General features: G+C 37.9%; 1 long non-coding RNA gene across 2 annotated transcripts in view; it reads left to right on the plus strand.

Annotated features, from left to right (window-relative positions):
• Positions 1–515: 515 nt before the first annotated feature.
• Positions 516–17,851, plus strand: part of LOC309621911 — an 85,957-nt gene continuing 68,621 nt past the window's right edge. Inside the window, exons 1-2 of one of the 2 annotated variants that reach the window (XR_014240330.1) lie at positions 516–968; positions 4,693–11,060. This is a non-coding gene — a long non-coding RNA (uncharacterized lncRNA). Of the gene's footprint in view, positions 969–4,104; positions 11,061–17,851 lie in introns of those variants that run through there. The other variant, XR_014240331.1, reaches the window with a different exon arrangement.

A 17,851-nucleotide genomic window follows, 5' to 3' on the forward strand; every position in this document is an offset into this window, starting at 1 on the left:
TATAAGGTTAAGTAAGTCAAAAGGGTATGACAAATATCCTATGATATCATTTATACATGTTATCCTAAGATTGCTACCAATGAACATATTTCCACAGAAAAAGACACTCACAGACTTATGAAATAAACTAATTGTTAGCCAAAATGAAAGGTGGGAGGATGGGTAAATTAGGACTATGGGGTTAACATACATATACTAATGTATGTTAAGTGTATAAAAACATATAACAGATAAACTGTATGAATTATATAATCACCAATACCTTTAAAATATACATTCTGTAATCACATACATGGTAACAGAATCCGAAGATGAACAGACATATGTAGGAATCATTGAGCAGTTTCTGTACAGCCAGACAATCAAAACACTCTAATCAAATTTACTCCGATAAGAAATAGAAATTTAATTTAAAAAACAAACCTAAGTAAGGAGACATAAACTTCTGGGGGCTTGTCCCAGCACATTCCACTCTAATTTACATCCTCGGAACACTACCACCAGGAAGATTCTGTTGCCCTAGTAACAAGAGATGAGAACGTAATAATGCTGCCGCCTTGTGGCTCTTTCCCACAACAGCAGCTTTAAACCCAGTGCTAATGGTTGCTTAATAGTCACATGGACTGCAGGACTCTAAATGACACCTGCCCTGAAAAATGCCCTGGGGTAGGGAATAGGCAAGAATATTCAACACATGAGAAATTTTTCAAGAAGTCAATAAGAGGAGGGAAGTTGTACTCACTCTTTAAAAAAAAGGAAAAGAAAAAAAAGGACATGCCTAAAGCTCAGTAGAATGAATTATTAGACACATGCAAATTCAAATTCAAAAAGGTTTCAGCTCACACCAGTCGTTTCCATCAGCAAAATGTCTACAAACTATAAATGCTGAAGGGGTTTTAGAGAACTGTGTACCTTCTAGCTGCTGGTGGGATGTAAAGTGGTAACAGCACTAACGCAAACTGAATGGAGTTTCTTGAAAAGGTAAAAATTGAGCTACCATATGATTCGGCAGGTCACCTTTTGGGCCTATAACCTAAGACCACCTAAATCGGAAAGACACAGGCAGGCAAATGTGCACTGCAGCAATATTGAAATAGCCAAGACATGGAAGCAGAAAAAGGGTTCATAAACAGATGAATGGACAAAGAAGAAGTGGTATACGTACCAAATAGCATAGTAGCCTCGGGAAAAAAATGAACAATACCGTTTTCAGGACTACAGTTGAGCCTAGAAATAAGCATATAAGGTTAAGTAACTCAAAAGGGTACGACAATTATCCTATGATAACATTTATACATGTTATCCTACGATTGCTACCAATGAACATATTTCCACAGAAAAAGACACTCACAGACTTATGAAATAAACTAATGGTTAGCCAAAATGAAAGGTGGGAGGATGGGTAAATTAGGACTATGGGGTTAACATACATATACTAATGTATGTTAAGTGTATAAAAACATGTAACAGATAAACTGTATGAATTATATAATCACCAATACCTTTAAAATATACATTTTGTAATCACATACATGGTAAGAGGACCCGAAGATGAACAGACATATGTATGAATCACTGAGCAGATCCTGTACAGCCAGGCAATCAAAACACTCTAATCAAATTTACTCCGATAAGAAATAGAAATTTAATTTAAAAAACAAACCTAAGTAAGGAGACATAAACTTCTGGGGGCTTGTCCCAGCACATTCCACTCTAATTTACAACCTCGGAACACTACCTCCAAGAAGATTCTGTTGCCCTAGTAACAAGAGATGAGAACGTAATAATGCTGCTGCCTTGTGGCTCTTTCCCACAACAGCAGCTTTAAACCCAGTGCTAATGTTTGCTTAATAGTCACAAGGACTGCAGGGCTCTAAATGACACCTGCCCTGAAAAATGCCCTGGGGTAGGGAATAGGCAAGAAAATTCAACACATTAGAAATTTTTCAAGAAGTCAATAAGAGGAGGGAAGTTGTACTCACTCTTTAAAAAAAAAGGAAAAGAAAAAAAAGGACATTCCTAAACCTCAGTATAAGGAATTATTAGACACATGCAAATGCAAATTCAAAAAGGTTTCAGCTCACACCAGTCATTTCCATCAGCAAAATGTCTACAAACTATAAATGCTGAAGGAGTTTTAGAGAACTGTGTGCCTTCTAGATCCTGGTTGGATGTAAAGTGGTAACAGCACTAACGCAAACTGAATTGAGCTGTTGAAAAGGTAAAAATTGAGCTACCATATGATGCGGCAGGTCACCTTTTGGGCCTATAACCTAAGACCACCTGAATCGGAAAGACACAGGCAGGCAAATGAGCACTGCAGCAATATTGAAATAGCCAAGACATGGAAGCAGAAAAAAGGTTCATAAACAGATGAATGGACAAAGAAGAAGTGGTATACGTACCAAATAGAATAGTAGCCTCGGGAAAAAAATGAACAATGCCGTTTTCAGGACTACCGTTGAGCCTAGAAATAATCATATAAGGTTAAGTAACTCAAAAGGGTACGACAAATATCCTATGATAACATTTATACATGTTATCCTAAGATAGCTACCAATGAACATATTTCCACAGAAAAAGACACTCACAGACTTATGAAATAAACTAATGGTTAGACAAAATGAAAGGTGGGAGGATGGGTAAACTAGGACTATGGGGTTAACATACATATACTAATGTATGTTAAGTGTATAAAAACATATAACAGATAAACTGTATGAATTATATAATCACCAATACCTTTAAAATATACATTCTGTAATCACATACATGGTAACAGAATCCGAAGATGAACAGACATATGTAGGAATCATTGAGCAGTTTCTGTACAGCCAGACAATCAAAACACTCTAATCAAATTTACTCAGATAAGAAATAGAAATTTAATTTAAAAAACAAACCTAAGTAAGGAGACATAAACTTCTGGGGGCTTGTCCCAGCACATTCCACTCTAATTTACAACCTCGGAACACTACCTCCAGGAAGATTCTGTTGCCCTAGTAACAAGAGATGAGAACGTAATAATGCTGCCGCCTTGTGGCTCTTTCCCACAACAGCAGCTTTAAACCCAGTGCTAATGGTTGCTTAATAGTCACATGGACTGCAGGGCTCTAAATGACACCTGCCCTGAAAAATGCCCTGGGGTAGGGAATAGGCAAGAATATTCAACACATGAGAAATTTTTCAAGAAGTCAATAAGAGGAGGGAAGTTGTACTCACTCTTTAAAAAAAAAGGAAAAGAAAAAAAAGGACATGCCAAAAGTTCAGTATAAGGAATTATTAGACACATGCAAATGCAAATTCAAAAAGGTTTCAGCTCACACCAGTCATTTCCATCAGCAAAATATCTACAAACTATAAATGCTGAAGGAGTTTTAGAGAACTGTGTACCTTCTAGATCCTGGTGGGATGTAAAGTGGTAACAGCTCTAACGCAAACTGAATTGAGCTGTTGAAAAGGTAAAAATTGAGCTACCATATGATGCGGCAGGTCACCTTTTGGGCCTATAACCTAAGACCACCTGAATCGGAAAGACACAGGCAGGCAAATGAGCACTGCAGCAATATTGAAATAGCCAAGACATGGAAGCAGAAAAAAGGTTCATAAACAGATGAATGGACAAAGAAGAAGTGGTATACGTACCAAATAGAATAGTAGCCTCGGGAAAAAAATGAACAATGCCGTTTTCAGGACTACAGTTGAGCCTAGAAATAATCATATAAGGTTAAGTAACTCAAAAGGGTACGACAAATATCCTATGATAACATTTATACATGTTATCCTAAGATAGCTACCAAAGAACATATTTCCCCAGAAAAAGACACTCACAGACTTATGAAATAAACTAATGGTTAGCCAAAATGAAAGGTGGGAGGATGGGTAAACTAGGACTATGGGGTTAACATACATATACTAATGTATGTTAAGTGTATAAAAACATATAACAGATAAACTGTATGAATTATATAATCACCAATACCTTTAAAATATACATTTTGTAATCACATACATGGTAACAGGACCCGAGGATGAACAGACATATGTATGAATCATTGAGCAGATTCTGTACAACCAGGCAATCAAAACACTCTAATCAAATTTACTCTGATAAGAAATGAAATTAAATTTAAAAAACAAACATAAGTAAGGAGACATAAACTTCTGGGGGCTTGTCCCAGCACATTCCACTCTAATTTACAACCTCGGATCACTACCTCCAGGAAGACTCTGTTGCCGTAGTAACAAGAGTTGAGAACGTAATAATGCTGCCGCCTTGTGGCTGTTTCCCACAACAGCAGCTTTAAACCCAGTGCTAATAGTTGCTTAATAGTCACAAGGACTGCAGGGCTCTAAATGACACCTGCCCTGAAAAATGCCCTGGGGTAGGGAATAGGCAAGAAAATTCAACACATGAGAAATTTTTCAAGAAGTCAATAAGAGGAGGGAAGTTGTACTCACTCTTTAAAAAAAAAGGAAAAGAAAAAAAAGGACATGCCTAAAGCTCAGTATAAGGAATTATTCACCACATGCGTATCCAACCTCCGTAAAGGTTTCAGCTCACAACAGTCAAATGGCCATCAGCAAAAAGTCTACAAACTATAAATGCTGAGGGTGTTTTAGAGAAATGTGTACCTTCTATCTGCTGCTGGGATGTAAAGTGGTAACAGCACTAACGCAAACTGAATGGAGCCGTTTGAAAAGGTAGAAATTGAGCTACCATATGATGCGGCAGGGCACCTCTCGGGCTTATAACCTAAGACCACCAGAATCGGAAAGACACAGGCAGTCAAATGTGCACTGCAGCAATACTGAAATAGGCAAGACATGGAAGCAAAAAAAGGTCCATAAACAGATGAATGGACAGAGAAGAAGTGGTATATGGACAGAATGGAATAGTAGCCTCGGGAAAAAAATGAACAATGCCGTTTTCAGGACTACAGTAGAGCCTAGAAATAATAATATAAGGTTAAGTAAGTCAAAAGGGTATGACAAATATCCTATGATATCATTTATACATGTTATCCTAAGATTGCTACCAATGAACATATTTCCACAGAAAAAGACACTCACAGACTTATGAAATAAACTAATGGTTAGCCAAAATGAAAGGGGGGAGGATGGGTAAATTAGGACTATGGGATTAACATAAATATACTAATGTATGTTAAGTGTATAAAAACATATAACAGATAAACTGTATGAATTATATAATCACCAATACCTTTAAAATATACATTCTGTATTCACATACATGGTAACAGAATCCGAAGATGAACAGACATATGTAGGAATCATTGAGCAGATTCTGTACAGCCAGACAATCAAAACACTCTAATCAAATTTACTCCAAAAAGAAATAGAATTAAATTTAAAAAACAAACATAAGTAAGGAGACATAAACTTCTGGGGGCTCGTCCCAGCACATTCCACTCTAATTTACAACCACGGAACACTACCTCCAGGAAGATTCTGTTGCCCTAGTAACAATAGATGAGACGGTAATAATGCTGCCGCCTTGTGGCTGTTTCCCACAACAGCAGCATTAAACCCAGTGCTAATGGTTGCTTAATAGTCACAAGGACTGCAGGGATCTAAATGACACCTGGCCTGAAAAATGCCCTGGGGTAGGGAATAGGCAAGAAAATTCAACACATAAGAAATTTTTCAAGAAGTCAATAAGAGGAGGGAAGTTGTACTCACTCTTTAAAAAAAAAGGAAAAGAAAAAAAAGGACATGCCTAAAGCTCAGTATAAGGAATTATTAGACACATGCAAATTCAATTTCAAAAAGGTTTCAGCTCACACCAGTCATTTCCATCAGCAAAATGTCTACAAAGTATAAATGCTGAAGGGGTTTTAGAGATCTTTGTAACTCCTAGCTGCTGGTGGGATGTAAAGTGGTAACAGCACTAACAAAAACTGAATGGAGCTGCTATACAAGGTAAAAATTGAGCTACCATATAATGCGAAAGGGCACCTTTTGAGCCTATAAACTAAGAACACCTGAATCGGAAAGACACAGGCAGGCAAATGTGCACTGCAGCAATACTGAAATAGCCAAGACATGGAAGCAAAATAAGGTCCTAAAACAGATGATTGGACAAAGAAGAAGTGGTATATGGACAGAATGGAATAGTAGCCTCGGGAAAAAAATGAACAATCTCGTTTTCAGGACTAGAGTTGAGCCTAGAAATAATCATATAAGGTTAAGTAAGTCAAAAGGGTATGACAAATATCCTATGATATCATTTATACATGTTATCCTAAGATTGCTACCAATGAACATATTTCCACAGAAAAAGACACTCACAGACTTATGAAATAAACTAATGGTTAGCCAAAATGAAAGGTGGGAGGATGGGTAAATTAGGACTATGGGGTTAACATACATATACTACTGTATGTTAAATGTATATAAACATATAACAGATAAACTATATGAATTATATAATCACCAATACCTTTAAAATATACATTCTGTAATCACATACATGGTAACAGGATCTGAAGATGAACAGACATATGTATGAATCTTTGAGCAGATTCTGTACAGCCAGACAATCAAAACACTCTAATCAAATTTACTCCGATAAGAAATAGAAATTAAATTTAAAAAACAAACATAAGTAAGGAGACATAAACTTCTGGGGGCTTGTCCTAGCACATTCCACTCTAATTTACAACCTTAGAACACTACCTCCAGGAAGACTCTGTTTCCCTAGTAACAAGAATTGAGAACGTAATAATGCTGCCGCCTTCTGGCTGTTTCCCACAACAGCAGCTTTAAACCCAGTGCTAATGGTTGCTTAATAGTCACAAGGACTGCAGGGGTCTAAATGACACCTGCCCTCAAAAAATGCCCTGGGGTAGGGAATAGGTAAGAAAATTCAACACATGAGAAATGTTTCAAGAAGTCAATAAGAGGAGGGAAGTTGTACTCACTCTTTAAAAAAAAAGGAAAAGAAAAAAAAGGACATGCCTAAAGCTCAGTATAAGGACTTATTAGCCACATGCAAATTCAAATTCAAAAAGGTTTCAGCTCACACCAGTCATTTCCATCAGCAAAAAGTCTACAAACTATAAATGCTGAAGGGGTTTTAGAGAACTGTGTACCTTCTAGCTGCTGGTGGGATGTAAAGTGGTAACAGCACTAACGCAAACTGAATGGAGCTGCTTGAAAAGGTAAAAATTGAGCTACCATATGATGCGTCAGGGCACCTTTTGGGCCTATAACCTAAGACCACCAGAATAGGAAAGACAGAGGCAGTCAAATGTGCACTGTAGCAATACTGAAATAGCCAAGACATGGAAGCAAAAAAAGGTCTATAAACAGATGAATGTACAAAGAAGAATTGGTATATGGACAGAATGGAATAGTAGAACTGGGAAAAAAATGAACAATGCCGTTTTCAGGACTACAGTTGAGCCTATAAATAATCATATAAGGTTAAGTAAGTCAAAAGGGTATGACAAATATCCTATGATATCATTTATACATGTTATCCTAAGATTGCTACCAATGAACATATTTCCACAGAAAAAGACACTCACAGACTTATCAAATAAACTAATGGTTAGCCAAAATGACACGTGGGAGGATGGGTAACTTAGGACTATGGGGTTAACATACATATACTAATGTATGTTACATGTATATAAACATATAACATATAAACTGTATGAATTATATAATCACCAATACCTTTAAAATATACATTTTGTAATCACATACATGCTAACAGGATCCGAAGATGAACAGACATACGTATGAATCATTGGGCAGATTCTGTACAGACAGGCAATCAAAACACTCTAATCAAATTTCCTCCGATAAGAAATAGAAATTAAATTTAAAAAAGAAACATAAGTAAGGCGACATAAACTTCTGGGGGCTTGTCCCAGCACATTCCACTCTAATTTACAACCTTGGAACACTACCTCCAGGAAGACTCTGTTGCCGTAGTAACAAGAGTTGAGAACGTAATAATGCTGCCGCCTTCTGGCTGTTTCCCACAACAGCAGCTTTAAACCCAGTGCTAATGGTTGCTTAATAGTCACAAGGACTGCAGGGGTCTAAATGACACCTGCCCTCAAAAAATGCCCTGGGGTAGGGAATAGGTAAGAAAATTCAACACATGAGAAATGTTTCAAGAAGTCAATAAGAGGAGGGAAGTTGTACTCACTCTTTAAAAAAAAAGGAAAAGAAAAAAAAGGACATGCCTAAAGCTCAGTATAAGGACTTATTAGCCACATGCAAATTCAAATTCAAAAAGGTTTCAGCTCACACCAGTCATTTCCATCAGCAAAAAGTCTACAAACTATAAATGCTGAAGGGGTTTTAGAGAACTGTGTACCTTCTAGCTGCTGGTGGGATGTAAAGTGGTAACAGCACTAACGCAAACTGAATGGAGCTGCTTGAAAAGGTAAAAATTGAGCTACCATATGATGCGTCAGGGCACCTTTTGGGCCTATAACCTAAGACCACCAGAATAGGAAAGACAGAGGCAGTCAAATGTGCACTGTAGCAATACTGAAATAGCCAAGACATGGAAGCAAAAAAAGGTCTATAAACAGATGAATGTACAAAGAAGAATTGGTATATGGACAGAATGGAATAGTAGAACTGGGAAAAAAATGAACAATGCCGTTTTCAGGACTACAGTTGAGCCTATAAATAATCATATAAGGTTAAGTAAGTCAAAAGGGTATGACAAATATCCTATGATATCATTTATACATGTTATCCTAAGATTGCTACCAATGAACATATTTCCACAGAAAAAGACACTCACAGACTTATCAAATAAACTAATGGTTAGCCAAAATGACACGTGGGAGGATGGGTAACTTAGGACTATGGGGTTAACATACATATACTAATGTATGTTACATGTATATAAACATATAACATATAAACTGTATGAATTATATAATCACCAATACCTTTAAAATATACATTTTGTAATCACATACATGCTAACAGGATCCGAAGATGAACAGACATACGTATGAATCATTGGGCAGATTCTGTACAGACAGGCAATCAAAACACTCTAATCAAATTTCCTCCGATAAGAAATAGAAATTAAATTTAAAAAAGAAACATAAGTAAGGCGACATAAACTTCTGGGGGCTTGTCCCAGCACATTCCACTCTAATTTACAACCTTGGAACACTACCTCCAGGAAGACTCTGTTGCCGTAGTAACAAGAGTTGAGAACGTAATAATGCTGCCGCCTTCTGGCTGTTTCCCACAACAGCAGCTTTAAACCCAGTGCTAATGGTTGCTTAATAGTCACAAGGACTGCAGGGGTCTAAATGACACCTGCCCTCAAAAAATGCCCTGGGGTAGGGAATAGGTAAGAAAATTCAACACATGAGAAATGTTTCAAGAAGTCAATAAGAGGAGGGAAGTTGTACTCACTCTTTAAAAAAACAGGAAAAGAAAAAAAAGGACATGCCTAAAGCTCAGTATAAGGACTTATTAGCCACATGCAAATTCAAATTCAAAAAGGTTTCAGCTCACACCAGTCATTTCCATCAGCAAAAAGTCTACAAACTGTAAATGCTGAAGGGGTTTTAGAGAACTGTGTACCTTCTAGCTGCTGGTGGGATGTAAAGTGGTAACAGCACTAACGCAAACTGAATGGAGCTGCTTGAAAAGGTAAAAATTGAGCTACCATATGATGCGTCAGGGCACCTTTTGGGCCTATAACCTAAGACCACCAGAATAGGAAAGACAGAGGCAGTCAAATGTGCACTGTAGCAATACTGAAATAGCCAAGACATGGAAGCAAAAAAAGGTCTATAAACAGATGAATGTACAAAGAAGAATTGGTATATGGACAGAATGGAATAGTAGAACTGGGAAAAAAATGAACAATGCCGTTTTCAGGACTACAGTTGAGCCTATAAATAATCATATAAGGTTAAGTAAGTCAAAAGGGTATGACAAATATCCTATGATATCATTTATACATGTTATCCTAAGATTGCTACCAATGAACATATTTCCACAGAAAAAGACACTCACAGACTTATCAAATAAACTAATGGTTAGCCAAAATGACACGTGGGAGGATGGGTAACTTAGGACTATGGGGTTAACATACATATACTAATGTATGTTACATGTATATAAACATATAACATATAAACTGTATGAATTATATAATCACCAATACCTTTAAAATATACATTTTGTAATCACATACATGCTAACAGGATCCGAAGATGAACAGACATACGTATGAATCATTGGGCAGATTCTGTACAGACAGGCAATCAAAACACTCTAATCAAATTTCCTCCGATAAGAAATAGAAATTAAATTTAAAAATGAAACATAAGTAAGGCGACATAAACTTCTGGGGGCTTGTCCCAGCACATTCCACTCTAATTTACAACCTTGGAACACTACCTCCAGGAAGACTCTGTTGCCGTAGTAACAAGAGTTGAGAACGTAATAATGCTGCCGCCTTTGGCAGTTTCCCACAACAGCAGCTTTACACCCAGTGCTAATGGTTGCTTAATAGTCACAAGGACTGCAGGTGTCTAAATGACACCTGCCCTCAAAAAATGCCCTGGGGTAGGGAATAGGCAAGAAAATTCAACACATGAGAAATTTTTCAAGAAGTCAATATGAAGAGGGAAGTTGTACTCAGTCTTTAACAAAAAAAGGAAAAGAAGAAAAAGGATATGCCTAAAGATCAGTATAAGGAATTATTAGCCACATGCGTATCCAACCTTCAAAAAGGATTCAGCTCACACCAGTCAAATGGCCATCAGCAAAAATCTACAAACTATAAATGCTGAAGGGGTTTTAGAGATCTTTGTACCTTCTAGCTGCTGGTGGGATGTAAAGTGGTAACAGCACTAACGAAAACTGAATGGAGCTGTTTGAAAAGGTAAAAATTGAGCTACCATATGATGCGGCAGGGCACCTTTTGGGCCTATAACCTAAGACCACCAGAATCGGAAAGACAGAGGCAGTCAAACGTGCACTGCAGCAATACTGAAATAGCCAAGACATGGAAGCAAAAAAAGGTCAATAAACAGGTGAATGGACAAAGAATAAGTGGTATATGGTCAGAATGCAATATCAGTCACGAAAAAAATAAAAGGATCGTATATGCAGCACTACAGATGAGCCTAGAGATAATCACACAACCTTAAGTAAGTCAGAATGCAAAAGACGAATGTCCTATGATATCACTTATGTTATCTGAAAATTCATAAAAATGAACATATTTCCATAGAGAAAGACAATCTCAGATTGATAAGACAAACTTATGGTTAATCCAAAGAAAAGGTGTGAGGAATGGATAAATTAGGATATTGGGGTTAACACACATATACTAATACTTATAAAATATATAATCCCAAAGACCTATGGAATACCAAGAGTGGTCTACTCAACACTCTGTAATAACCTACATGGAAACAGACCCGAAGATCAATAGATGTATGTATATGTGTAAATGAACAAGATTCTGTACACCTTGAACAAAAGGCCTTTTTTCAATCAAATTTGCTCTGATCAAAACTACAACTTAAAGTCACAAACAAGAATTAAGGAAGCTAAAATTTATGGGGTTTTGTCCTGGCACATTCCACTCTAATCTGCAACCTAAAAGCACAACTTGCAGCAAGGTTCTGTTTCCCTAGCAAGCAGAGTTGGCAACGTAGAAATGCTGCCACCCTAAGGCCGTTTCCTCAAACAGCAGCTTTAAATCTACTGCTAATAGTCACTAATATTCACAAGGACTGCAGGGCTATAAATGACTCATGCCCTCAAAAAATGTCCTGGGGTAGGGAATGGCCAAAAAAATCCAAACGCGGCAAATTTTTCAAGAAGGCAATATGAAGTTGTAAGTTTAGCTCAATCTTAAAAAAAATGAAAAGGACATTGATAAACAAAACATCAGGAATTATTAGACTCATTGAAATCCAATCTACACAAAGGTATCACCTCACACCAGTCAGAATGACCATCAGCAAAAAGTCAACAAACAATAGATGTTGAAGAAGTTGTGGAGAATAGCGTAACCTCTCGGTCTAAGTGGGATGTAAAGGGGTAACAGTCAATAATAGGAACAGAATGGCAGTGCGTTTAAAGGTAAAAATTGAGTCACCATATGATCTGGAAGGCCCACTATTGGGCCTGTAACCTGTGAAAGCCAGAACCAAAAAACACGGGATGGAAAATCGTGTATTGCAGCAGTATTTACAATAACCAAGACATGGAAGCCACAAAAATGTCCATCATCAGATGAATGGATGAAAAAGTGGTCCATGTACACAATGCAATATTAGACACAGAAAATAATGAAACAGTGCCGTTTGCAGCACCATAGATGAGGCTACAGATAATCACACAACTTGAAGTAAGTCAGAAAGTGAGAGACACATATCCTATGATATCACGTATAGGTGTTATCTAAAAATTGATAGGAATGAACCTATTTCCACAGAGAAGGACACTCACGTGTTCAGAAAACAAGCTTGTGGTTAACCAAATGGAAAGGTGTGAGGAACGTATAACGGAGGGTATTGGGTTCAACAGACATATGCTAATATTTATAAAATATATAATCATCAAAGACATACCGAATACCAAGAGAGGTCTACACAACATTCTGTAATAACCTATATGGCAACGGGATCCAAACATGAAAAGATATATGTATCAATGAAAGAGACTCTGTACACCTAGAGCAAACACAATATTGCAATCAAATTTGCTCTGAGAAAAATGAAAATTTAACTAAGAATACCAACAACAAATAAGTAGACATAGTTTTGGGGGGTTTGTCCTGGCACATTCCACTCTACTTTACAACCTACAAACAGGACTTCCAGGAAGGCTATGTTGCCCTAGTAACCAGAGTTGGGAATATAGAAATGCTGCCTCCTTGTGGCCGTTTCCTGCAACAGCAGCTTTAAATCCAGAGCTAATGGTCATGTAATATTCACAATTACTACAGGGCTGTAAATGACACCTGCCCTCAAAAAATGTCCTGGTGCAGGTAACGGCCACAGGAATTCAGAACATGGCACATTTTTCAAGGAAACAATTTGAAGAGGTAAGTTTCTGTGTTTCACTTAAAAGAAAAAAAAAGGAAAACGGACGTAGATAAAAGCTCAATATCGGGAATTATTAGATGCATGCAAATTGAAACTACAAAAAGGTATCACCACGCAACACTCAAAATGCCATCAGTAAAAAGTCTACAAACAATAAATCCTGAAGGGGCTTTAGAGATCCGTGTACCCTCTAGTTGCTGGTGGATGTAAACTGGTAACAGCCAGTAGTGAGAACAGAATGGAGGTGCGTTGAAAGGTAAAAATTGAACTACCATATGATCTAGTAGGCCCACTGCTGGGCCTAACCCCTGAGAAGACCAGAATCCCAAAGACACAGGCTGGCAATCCTGCACTGCATCAATATTTAGCATAGCCAAGACTTGGAAGTAACCAAAATGCCCATCAACAGGTGAATGTAAAAAGAAGAAGTGGTCCATGGACACGGTGGAATATTCGCCATGGAAAAGAATGAAACACTGCTCTTTGCAGGACCTTAGATGAGCCTAGAGATAATCACAGAATATGAGGTAAGTCGGAAAGCAGACGACAAATATCCTGTGATATCACTTCTAGGTGTTACCTAACAACTGACACATACGAACATACTTCCACAGAGAAAGACTCTCACAGACTTAGAAAACAAACCACGGTTATCTCAAAGGAAAGGTGGGAGGAATGGATACATTAAGATTACGGTTACCATACGTATACAAATACATATTAAACACATGTGTCAAAAAGAACGACCATATAACAAGGGAGGTCTACTGAACGCTCTGTAATAATTTACATGGGGGCTTGCCTGGTGGCACCGTGGTTAAGAATCCGCCTGCCAATACAGGGGACACTGGTTCGGGAACATCCCACATGCTGCAGAAGCAGGAAATGCAAATCAGCACTACTAAGAAGTCTCACTTCTCAGCAGTCAAAAGGGCCATCCTAAAAAAGTGTAAAAACCAGAAATGCAGGACAGGCCAGGGAGAAATGGGAACCTTGTTATGCTGATGGGCGGGATGTAAATTCCCAATGGCCACTCTGGAGAAGTGTATGGTGTTTCCCAAAACATCTACAAAACACAGCTAGAGAGCATAGGACACTTCCACTCATGGGCATATAAATTGGGAAAACTTCAAATCAACAAGACACAGGCACCCCAAAGTTTAGGGCTGCTCTTTTTACAAGAATCTCCACTTCACTACAACTTAAATATCCCAGGAAAGAGAAAAATGGATAAAGAAGCTGTGGTACTTATGTACAATGGAATATCACTCAGCCATGAAATCAATGTCATAAGGCTAGTAGCAGCATGATGAGTGGATTTAGGTACGAGGATTCTAAGTGAAATAAGTCACACAGAAAAAGACACTTATCATAAGATATCACTTATAGAGGGAATGTAAAAATCGCTTCACATGAACTGAATTACAAAACAGAACAGAGTCACACATTTAGAAAACACACTATGGCTGCTTAACGGGAAAGGTGAGGTGGGGTGATGCATAAAACAAGGGTTTGAAATTAGCACAGATACCATTCCATAAACTAAATATGTAATAGACAAGACCTACTTCTTGCTCGGTGAACTGGACTCAACACCCCCTATTTACCGCCCAAGAATATATCTGACTAGTAAGAATCTTAAAACCTATATATTGATATCTCCCTGTAAGTGAATCAAGTGGGCGTAAAGCAGCATAAACACAGCAGTGAAAATCAGCTAAACCCTTCTATAAAGATAAGTTACAAAAAAAAAACAAAGATAGTGAAAGAGAGAGAAATTCTTACAAAATTCGTTCAGGGGCTGTGATGCAACCTGGACTGACCATATCTAGACCCACAGCTGGATGTGACATAAGGGTGGACACTCTAGGGGCTGAGAGGATTGGTGAGGTTGGGGGAGCAAATGCAGACCCTTTAAAGTAATACTGCGTGGTACCCATTGCATGGGTCCCAAATCTCCAGGTTCAAGGGAATCTTCCTACAGTGAAAACATGCATGGGAAACCCAGAGGATGGTACACCGTGTGATCGCGAAAGGTTTCTAAAATGCACCTCATTTCTCATCTCCTGGTGCTCGGGTTCGCCATTCCAGCCGCTTTCCTAACAATCTCCCCACTTGGAGAAGCAGCACCTTTAACCTCCTCTTTCGTACAGTTTGCAATTTGTCCTGAGGATGAACGGGAAGAGGGGGAACCAATGAGAGACTAGCTCTAGGTGTTCGGACCGGCACAGGTCAATCTAATTTGCCATCAGGAAGAAGAATTAACCACAGGCTCAGCCTGACCCCGGAACCGGAATAGGGCCTGAAGCAATCCTGCGCTTTTGTGGCCAGCTCCCAAAAAAGCGAGTTGAAAAATGGAGCTCAGGGGCACTGCAATTCACAAACCTGCAGAGTTATAAATGATAACTATCGTCCAAAAATATATTGAGGGAAGGCAACGAAGAGGATTTGAAAGTAAGGCAGAACTGCAGGAAACAGATTTCAGGAGGTAGATTCGACTCGCCTTTAAAGCACATGAAATGCGGCAAAACGTCGACAATGAGGCCCTTGGCCAAAAAGGGCGTATGCGTTTTTTCCTGAATTCAGGAAAAAACGCATACACCCTTTTTGGCCAACCAAGCAAGCGGGAAATCCAAATCAGCACTACAAAAATGTCTCACTTCCCATCGGTCAAAAGGGCCATCCTGAAAAAGTGTAAAAGCCAGAAATGCAGGACAGGCCAGAGAGAAAAGGGAGCCTTGTTACGCTGATGGGCGGGATGTAAATTGCCAACGGCCACTCTGGAGAAGTGTATGGTGTTTCCCAAAACATCTGAAAAACACAGCTAGAGAGCATAGGGCACTTCCACTCATGGGCGTATAAATTGGGAAAACTAAAAATGAACAAAACAGAGGCACCCCAAAGTTTAGGGCTGCTCTGTTTACAAGAGCCTCGACTGGCATACAATGTAAATGACCTTGGAAGGAAAAAATGGATTAAGGAGATGCGGTACTTAGGTAAAATGGAATATTTCTCAGCCATGACATGAATGAAAGAAGGCCAGTTGCAGCAACTCGGGTGGACTTAGGTACGATCATTCTAAGTGATATAAGTCAGACAGTAAAAGAGACTTATCATAAGATATCACTTATAGGTGAAATCTAAAAATGGCTACACATGAACTAAATGACAAAACAGAAACAGCGTCACACATTTAGAAAACACACTTATGGCTGCTAAAGGGGAAAGCTGGGGTGGTGTGAGGCATAAACCAGGAGGTTGAAATTAGCATAGATACCGTTCCATAGCCCAAATAGGTAATTGACAAGACCTACTCTATAGCTCAAAGCACTTTAGTGAGCACACTTTCGTCACCAGAATAGAATATAGAAGACTGGTAAGAATCTGAAAAGGAATTGATTGATGTCTCTCTGTAAGTGAATCAAGTGGATGTACAGAAGGAAGAAACACAGCATTGAAAATCAGCTATACCCCATTATAAAACTAAATTAGAAAAGAAAAAAGAGATACAAAGACAGTGAGAGGGAGAGAAATTCTTACAAAATTCATTCAGGGGCTGTGATGCAACCTGGATTGACCACATCTAGACCCACAGAAGAAACCTCCAGAACAAAGGTTCAAGGATAGTGTCTCCAGCGTGTTAGAAAGCTTGCAAGAAAGGCAGTGTGGCTGGAGCACAGTGAGCAAAGGAGAGAACAGTGAATGGAGAAGTGACTTCTTCACTTGTTTCCTTCTAGAGTTTAACAATAAGTTATTTGATCAGACTTTTCTTTTAAAAAAATCACTTCCTTGAATAACAATAGCCAAATAAATATAGGAATTGTTTTGATATTTCTTATTCTTCATAACAATGCTAATGGTGAATTGCATTTATATTATTAAATATATTATTCTATGATAAATGGACCTCATTGGGACTTATAAAAGGTCAATGGACAGGACCCAATTTATATATTCTGCCTTAAGTGAGAGAGTCACTTCAGTTTTAAGGACACATACAGACTGAAAGTGAAGGGATGCAAAAAGGCATTCCATGCAAACGGAAACCAAAAGAAAGCTGAGGTAATATATAATACAAGATAGACTTTAAGACAAAGATTGTAATAAGAGACAAAGAAGGTCATTATATAATTATAAAGCAGTCAATCCAACAAGAGAATGTAACATTTGTAAATATTTATGCACCCCAAAAAGGAGCACCTAAATATATAATATTAATGACACAAAAGGGAAAAATAGACAGCAATAACAGTAATAGTAAGGGACTTCAACACCCCACTGTCGTCAATGGATAGATATAGAATATCAAACAGAAAATCAACAAGGAAACATTAGACTTAAATAATATGTTAGACCAGATGGACTTAACATACGTTTACACAACATTCCATTCAAAAGCAATAGAATACACATACTTCTCATTTACACATGGAACATTCTCCAGTATAGATCATGTATTAGACCACAAAACATATCTTAAATCTAAGACGATTGAAATCATATCAAGTATCTGTTCCAACAACAGTGGTGTGAAACTAGAAATCAATTACAAGAAGAAAACTGGAAAATTCACAAATATGTGGAGATTAAATAGCATGCCACTGAACAACCAGTGGGTTGAAAAGAAATAAAAAAAATCTTGAGACAAATGAAAATGGAAATGCAATATACCAAAACTTATTGGATACAGTAGTAGCAGTTTTAAGAGGGAAATTCATAAGGATAAACCCCTACATGAAGAAAAAAGAAAATATTAAACAACC

This window comes from Balaenoptera borealis (assembly GCF_965194805.1).
Source record: "Balaenoptera borealis genome assembly, contig: HAP1_SCAFFOLD_1164, whole genome shotgun sequence".
Taxonomy (NCBI): Eukaryota; Metazoa; Chordata; class Mammalia; order Artiodactyla; family Balaenopteridae; genus Balaenoptera; species Balaenoptera borealis.